Here is an 8886-nt window from a genome sequence, read left to right as displayed (position 1 = left end):
AGAATGCCGTGAGAATGACACAGAGTTTAGAATGCCGTGAGAATGACACAGAGATTCTCACGGCGTTCTAAAGACACAGAGAATGCACGGTCTCTATAAAAGTCGCTGTCCACACACCAATACACGGATTTCACTTAAATAGCATGTTTTGGGAATTCTTATATGGGGACACTCAAAGTCAAATCTTAAATGAATCATTGTTTATTGTCAGGTTCCATCAAACTTAATGTGCCATAGTGAACGTCTGTTAGAAGCGCTGCTGGGGCAGTCCCAGCACCTGTCTTATGCACGGCTATACACAGACAAGTTATATTTGCATGATTTAGCATAATTAATGAATCATTATCGTTTTTCTTTCATTCATTCATATGACCGACCAATACCTCACGAGGCTTCTTCTCTCTTAAGCTGAGACTTTGAAATGGAGATGTTTTTCGTTCTCAAAACAAAGGTCTGGGCGTACTGCCACTTTTGCAGCTACTGATGGTGAGGATTCATTCAGTCACTTGCATGAACACAGAAATTGGTTTATAGAAAAGCACAAGCAGAGAACATAGAAATTGGTAAATAGAAAAGGACAAGCAGCCAACAGTTGTCACTGTTGATGTCCTATGGCGGGGTGTGATTCATTGATGTTAACAGAAAAAGGTTGTTCTCTTTTCTGTGATGGCAGTCTCCCGAAATCAACATCTGCCATTCCAAAAAAAAGAAAAGCATGTCAAATGTCTTTGTGTTTCAGAATGAGTATGACATTGACTGTGTGACTAGCACCCGTTGTCTCGGTCTCCTCCCTGCTGCAGCAACCACCACAGAATGTCAGTATTTATCGAGCTGTCCGTGTTGCTGAAACATAATTAAAGCCATTTCTGACTGAAAAGTTACGTGACCAGTTATATAATTATAACGCCGTTATTCCAGAAGAGGATTCGGACAGGATTCATATTTTTTTTTCAAACTGACCCCTTGTAAAAATTTTTTTAAAAATCCCAATAAATTGACAGTTATGAAGGAAGCCTGGAGTTTATCTTTCCTACAACTTAGTTATTACAAATAGTTACTTATGATAATCAGGTTTGTAAAATATATTTAAATTAGGTTCCTACAACTTAGTTATTACATATAGTTACTTATGATAATCAGGTTTGTAAAATATATTTAAAATTAGGTTCCTACAACTTAGTTATTACAAATAGTTACTTATGATAATCAGGTTTGTAAAATATATTTAAAATTAGGTTCCTACAACTTAGTTATTATAAATAGTTACTTATGATAATCAGGTTTGTAGAATATATTTAAAATTAGGTTCCTACAACTTAGTTATTACAAATAGTTACTTATGATAATCAGGTTTGTAAAATATATTTAAAATGAGGTTCCTACAACTTAGTTATTACAAATAGTTACTTATGATAATCAGGTTTGCAAAATATATTTAAAATGAGGTTCCTACAACTTAGTTATTATAAATAGTTACTTATGATAATCAGGTTTGTAAAATATATTTAAAATTAGGTTCCTACAACTTAGTTATTACAAATAGTTACTTATGATAATCAGGTTTGTAAAATATATTTAAAATTAGGTTCCTACAACTTAGTTATTACAAATAGTTACTTATGATAATCAGGTTTGTAAAATATATTTAAAATTAGGTTCCTACAACTTAGTTATTACAAATAGTTACTTATGATAATCAGGTTTGTAAAATATATTTAAAATTAGGTTTAAAATTACAAATAGTTACTTATGATAATCAGGTTTGTAAAATATATTTAAATTAGGTTCCTACAACTTAGTTATTACAAATAGTTACTTATGATAATCAGGTTTGTAAAATATATTTAAAATTAGGTTCCTACAACTTAGTTATTACAAATAGTTACTTATGATAATCAGGTTTGTAAAATATATTTAAATTAGGTTCCTACAACTTAGTTATTACAAATAGTTACTTATGATAATCAGGTTTGTAAAATATATTTAAAATTTTAGGTTCCTACAACTTAGTTATTACAAATAGTTACTTATGATAATCAGGTTTGTAAAATATATTTAAAATTAGGTTCCTACAACTTAGTTATTACAAATAGTTACTTATGATAATCAGGTTTGTAAAATATATTTAAAATTAGGTTTCCTACAACTTAGTTGCAAAATTATTTAAATAGTTACTTATGATAATCAGGTTTGTAAAATATATTTAAAATTAGGTTCCTACAACTTAGTTATTATAAATAGTTACTTATGATAATCAGGTTTGTAAAATATATTTAAAATTAGGTTCCTACAACTTAGTTATTATAAATAGTTACTTATGATAATCAGGTTCCTACAACTTAGTTATTATAAATAGTTATTTGATAATCAGGTTTGTAAAATATATTTAAAATTAGGTTCCTACAACTTAGTTATTACAAATAGTTACTTATGATAATCAGGTTTGTAAAATATATTTAAAATGAGGTTCCTACAACTTAGTTATTACAAATAGTTACTTATGATAATCAGGTTTGTAAAATATATTTAAATTAGGTTCCTACAACTTAGTTATTACAAATAGTTACTTATGATAATCAGGTTTGTAAAATATATTTAAAATTAGGTTCCTACAACTTAGTTATTATAAATAGTTACTTATGATAATCAGGTTTGTAAAATATATTTAAAATTAGGTTCCTACAACTTAGTTATTACAAATAGTTACTTATGATAATCAGGTTTGTAAAATATATTTAAATTAGGTTCCTACAACTTAGTTATTACAAATAGTTACTTATGATAATCAGGTTTGTAAAATATATTTAAATTAGGTTCCTGGCAAAATGAATACGTTTCAGTGGCTAAGTTATCAAAAGGGAAATGTCATCACTTTTCAACCTCATTTGTCTTCGAGCAGCGCCCCGATGTCAACATATGTGAAAACGTCATGTTTTATCGTAAAAAAAAAAAAAAATGTTGAGTCATTTAAAAAAAAAAACTTTTACCATAATGTTCATCATGTGATTTTAAACAAATATGAGCAAGAAAAGTCAGGCCCAATACCAACTCACCACCTAAACCAGACACTCTGTACTTGTGGAGAACTGAGAAGCGTTGACAGTTATCAGTCTGATAATAACTACACCTTTCCTCCCAAGGTGGTAGTTACACCATATTGTGTATACCAATCAAATCCTCTCAGGGGGTCATGATTTGGGATTGGCCCTTTTAACCTTTCCTGCCCATTGGTTAAAGTACCTCCTCAAGGACAACTGTCTTGACATGTATTGGTCCAGCTTCTCCACGAAGATGGGACTGAAAGCAGATGGTTCTGTTCCTTCTGATAATTCACCCAAATTACCAAATGATAAATAAATCATGGATAAGAGGTTGAATAGTGGTGAGATTTGAACTGACTCAAAAAGACACAGCAGATATTGTGAAGCAAGACAGGTGAGCCACCATTACTCTTCTGCAGGAAAAGTCCTCTTTGCAAACTAAAAAAAAAACTGCCCAGTCTTTTAGTTTGAGTAAACTTTGAACATAAACGTTGTATTTAGCATTGAAAACTTTTTTCTGCTGCTGCCCAACACATTTGAAAAGGTTCAAGTACGTCTGATTCAAAATAATGCGCACTGACTTGACAGAAATATCAGTAAACCGAGAACATCACATCTGATTAAAGTCCTAGGTCGCCGAGCCCCCCTCCCCAAACACCAGCGGATCCGACCATCGCAGGAAATTGTTTTCCAACTGAACACGTCTCATCTGGAAATTGTCTTCGTACTACTTCCTTTATGTCCGTCCTTTTAACTCGTCTAAATCCGCTGTAGACACTTTAGCTGCAAGAGACTGTTGAAAACTGGTGGATCTGTCAAACTATTCGCTTCAAAAAAAGAAGCTGTGTTTAGCTTTCGAAGCGCATAAACTATTAAGGGGTAAAAATGCATTTATCAGTTGTCTGTAGTCTTCAATGAAATGATGCTTCGGGATACGTCTTTCCTGAGGGAAAACCTCCAAGAAGCTATGCATGTGCTCAGATATCTTTGTGTCAAGGTACCAAATGGTCTCCTCTGTGTGAAGTGGAGCAACCACAAGTTCAATATCTTTGTGTCAAGGTACCAAATTGTCTCCTCTGCGTGTAGTGGAGCAACCACAAGTTCAATATCTTTGAGATCCAATTTGACCTGGCATTTTTGGGTTCACCTGAAGGTATTTTTGTTCAGATTATGAACGGAAGCAGACGCGATAAGCACCAGTTTTTTTTTATTTTTTCATGAGCATTTCCTCCGATGCACAAGTTTGAAAAGTTAAGTGGAACTGATTGTGGGCAGTCACTTGTATCAACGGTTTGATTTAGATTAAGTTCCAGCAGAGTCTAAATATTTATTATTGATTTAAAACATTTTTAAGCACAATGTCAACTACAGAGGCAAGAATCTTCCAAAAAAGTGTTGAAGCACATCTGGTGAAATTATTTCAGTTAACGCACATTTCCCTTTTCACACCACAACGATGTGTTAAAGAATGATTTTTTCTCTCTCTTCCCAAAGCAGTTTGAACAAGTTCAGAATGTTGCTGTTTTGTTCTGGGTTGGAATGTTCCAGTTCTTTCTTCCTTTTCATGGAGCTCGGAATCCTTCCTCCTCTAATTGTGCAAGGTCCTTAAAAAAAGAAAAATGTCTCTATCACCTTCCCATATCCCTTCACATCAACAGCCTTACAGAGAATGGCTGAGTGAATAGATGTCAGTGTAGACCTAAACTGCGAGGCCACATTCACCAACGCCCAATAGACTGCTGTGATTGGGTGCTTTTTGCGGGATGTTCCAAGGGGATTACACACTTATTATGATTTTTTAAAACCTTTATTTAAACTAGGCAAGTCTGTTAATAACAAATTCTTATTTACAATGACAGCCTACCCAGGTGACACTGGGCAAATGTACGCCACCCTATGCAACTCCTAATCAGCAGTGATACAGGTACTGCAGTGACACCTCTTGCACTGAGAAAGAGAGTCTAAGACCACTTTGCCACTCGGGAGCCAAAAGTCATTAACGTGAGAAGTAAAGAAAGGGTTAGTTCATCTCCTGATAAACACTTGTTTTCTTTGAAATGTGTTGCCATCATAAAAATGACTTGTACAGAGACACACCCGTATGTAGGTCTACTTCGAGAACCTTTTTGAAAGCTTTCTCCTGAAAATCGTTATCGCTTAAAAGTCTTAACAGTGACTGTATAACAGGATCATACTGGAAGCTTCTTCATTCCTTTGTATCAAGTATATATATATTCTAAAAAAGTGTTAAAAAAGTTTGAAATATCCAATAAATGTCGTTCCACTTCATGATTGTGTCCCACTTGTTGTTAATTCTTCACAAAAAAAATCCAGTTTTATATCTTTACGTTTGAAGCCAGAAATGTGGCAAAAGGTCGCAAAGTTCAAGGGGGCCGAATACTTTCGCAAGGCACTGTATGTATTCTACAGGCTCAACGACAGAATTGGTTTTGTTTTTCATTCCTTTCTCTTGTACGGTGGTGTGGCATGGGGTCCATCCACCCCCAAAACTGAGTTTATGATCTTGGATATTATTATCTTGGATATTTGACAGGTCAACATATATATGGGCGGCAGGGTAGCCTAGTGGTTTTGTCTCACAGACATCTTTATAAACAAATCTGAGGTTATGATCTTGGATATTATTATCTTGGATATTTGACCGGTCAACATATACATGAGTGGCAGGGTAGCCTAGTGGTTTTGTCTCACAGACGTCTTTATAAACAAAACTGAGTTTATGATCTTGGATATTATTATCTTGGATATTTGACAGGTCAACATATATATGGGCGGCAGGGTAGCCTAGTGGTTTTGTCTCACAGACATCTTTATAAACAAAAAGTTTATGATCTTGGTTATCTTGGAATTTCATCAACAACAGGGTAGCCTAGTGGTTTTGTCTCACAGACATCTTTATAAACAAATCTGAGGTTATGGAATCATCAACAACACAGCCGCGTTTCCTTATTACACAGGAATGAACAATGTCTTGTATGACTGGACCTGACACTGAGCATGATATGAACTGCAGCTCATCTACGACCTCATTGATACACTTGTTAGAGAGACGCATTGTAAATACTCTCCAATTTCAGGAGAAAGTGGCCTTTCTTCTGCACAATTACATTTAGCTTCTAAAGTGTCCTCACTCTTCAAGGACTACATTATTATCTTGGATATTTGACAGGTCAACAGAATGGCATAACTATAACGACGGAGAGTTTTGACTGTGTGTGATATTAGATTGCTTCTTGTGTAAATATTTTCTGTCTATATTTTTTTTTTAATGATTTGTAATGATTGTGTTTTCGGTTCCTATGAGATGCAAAAAAGTTCCATTAACATTAGTTCTAAACACACATGTCATATACAGGCCACTTCCTATTTCCATACAATAGAAATATTTGAAATACTGTGTATTCGGACTCTGCACCACAATGACTTGGCTTTAGGTGGAAAGACGGTATCTCGTCAACATCACATATAGTTCGGTCCAACGTGCGGCTTGAGATAGGTTTTTAATTTATTTAATTATTAGTATTATTATGAACCATCAAACAAATATACAAACAAGAGTACATAAACCTAACATATAGAGATAACTGTTCAAGTTGTCAATACGTTTTATGGTAGGTATTGCTTTTTAGTTTTTACACTTACTGATAATTTCTAAATAATATTTCAATTCTTTCTTAAAACAATGTGAAGAGGGGTTTGTTCTCCGCACACTTCATTTTATGGATAAAGAATCTTCCATAAAAAATAAATAAACAAATTAACAATGAATAGTTAAATCAGAGTCCATATCATGTGGGGCTTGAGAGCTTGATTCAGTCAGGGGCTGTGTTTCAAACTCATAAAAGACACATCCTCGTCCACTTATCTCGCCTTATGCCCGTCACCATCTTGGACGTCGGTCCAAACGAAGTTCGCAACGTGAGACCCTCAGCTCTCGTTTTTGATCGAGTTTGCGAGTGTACAATTATGTTCACTTCGGGGCCTGAAACGCCCCATTCAATTCGCGATGATTGTACATCCGCTAAGAAAAGTCAGCCGAAACTTAAAACCTCAACGTCAATATGGATGTCAACATACAAGTGTAAGTAAAAATGAATGTGACATTTTTTAGAAATTGACATTCTCTCAACCAGCTTCATGAGGTAGTCACCTGGAATGCATTTCAATAAACAGTTGTGTCTTGTTAATAGTTTGTGGAATTTCTTTCTTTAATGCATTTGAACCAATCAGGTATGTTGTGACAAGCTAGGTGTGGTATACAGATGATAGCTCTATTTGGTAAAAGACCAAGTCCATATTATGGCAAGAACAGCTCAAATAAGCAAAGAGAAATGACAGTCCATCATTACTTTAACACATGAAGGTCAGTCAATCCGGAAAATGTCAAGAACATTGAAAGTTTCTTCAAGTGCAGTCTCAAAAACCATCAAGCGCTATGATGAAACTGGCTCTCACGAGGACCACCACAGGAAAGGAAGACCCAGAGTTACCTCTACTGCAGAGGATACGTTCATTAGCGTTAACTGCACCTCAGATTGCAGCCCAAATAAATAATTCACAGGGTTCAAGTAACAGACACATCTCAGCATCAACTGTTCAGAGGAGACTGCGTGAATCAGGCCTTCAACTCTGGTCGAATTGCTACAAAATAAACATTACTAAAGAACACCAATAAGAAGAAATGACTTGATTGGGCCAAGAAACACAAGCAATGGACATTAGACCGGTGGAAATCTGTCGTTTGAGTCCAAATTTGAGATTTTTTTCTTCCAACCGCCGTGTTTTTGTGAGACGCAGAGTAGGTAAACAGATGATCTCTGCATGTGTGGTTCCCACCGTGAAGCATGGAGGAGGAAATGTGATGGGTGGGAGTGGTTTGCTGATGACACTAGGTGATTTATTTAGAATTCAAGGCACACTTAACCAGCATGGCTACCACAGCATTTTGCAGCGATTCTCCATCCCTTCTGGTTTGTGCTTCGTCCTGCTATCATTTGTTTTTCAACAGGACAATGACCCAACACACCTCCAGGCTGTGTAAGGGCTATTTGATCAAGAAGAAGTAATGGAGTGCTGCATCAGATGACTTGGCCTCCACAATCACCCGACCTCAGTAATTTTGAGATGGTTTGGGATGAGTTGGACCGCGGAGTGAAGGAAAAGCAGTCAACAAGTGCTCAGCATATGTGGGAATTTCTTCAAGACTTTTGGAAAATCATTCCTCATGAAGCTGATTGAGACCATGCCAAGAGTGTGCGAAGCTGTCATCAAGGCAAAGGGTGGCTACTTTGAAGAATCTCAAATATTAAATATATTTTGATTTGATTAACACTTTTTTGGTTACTATGTGATTCCATATGTGTTATTTCATAGTTTAGATGTCTTCACTATTATTCTACAATGTAGAAAAGAAAAACCCTTGAAAGAGTAGGTGTGTCCAGACTTTTGACTGGTACTGTGTATATATTTATTTTCTACTGCTCGACTAAAGAAGTCTCGGTCGACCAACAGCCTATCGACCAGTGACTAAATGGGGTCAGCCCTTGAATGGTCCTGGCGCACCAAAAAAAAAAAGTGTAATTGGAAGCCAGTTTGGATTTGCCTCAAGACCAATCACATCACAGGCCAAAATTCTTTGACACAAAAAAATGGTGGCTAGCTAATGAAAACATTGCTGTGCCGCTGGCCTGAGAGGATGGACGTTCAATATGGAGCTAGATGTAGCAGGCTAATGTTAACTAACTGGCCTGGCGTATCATTGCCCATGAAAGTTAGAAGTTAGAGCAAGTATTTTAGCCAGGTAGCCTAGGATAACAAAAATGTA

Source organism: Oncorhynchus keta, chromosome 19 (assembly GCF_023373465.1).
Source record: "Oncorhynchus keta strain PuntledgeMale-10-30-2019 chromosome 19, Oket_V2, whole genome shotgun sequence".
In the NCBI taxonomy this organism is placed as follows: Eukaryota; Metazoa; Chordata; class Actinopteri; order Salmoniformes; family Salmonidae; genus Oncorhynchus; species Oncorhynchus keta.
Note: the sequence above shows the minus strand (reverse complement) of the source record.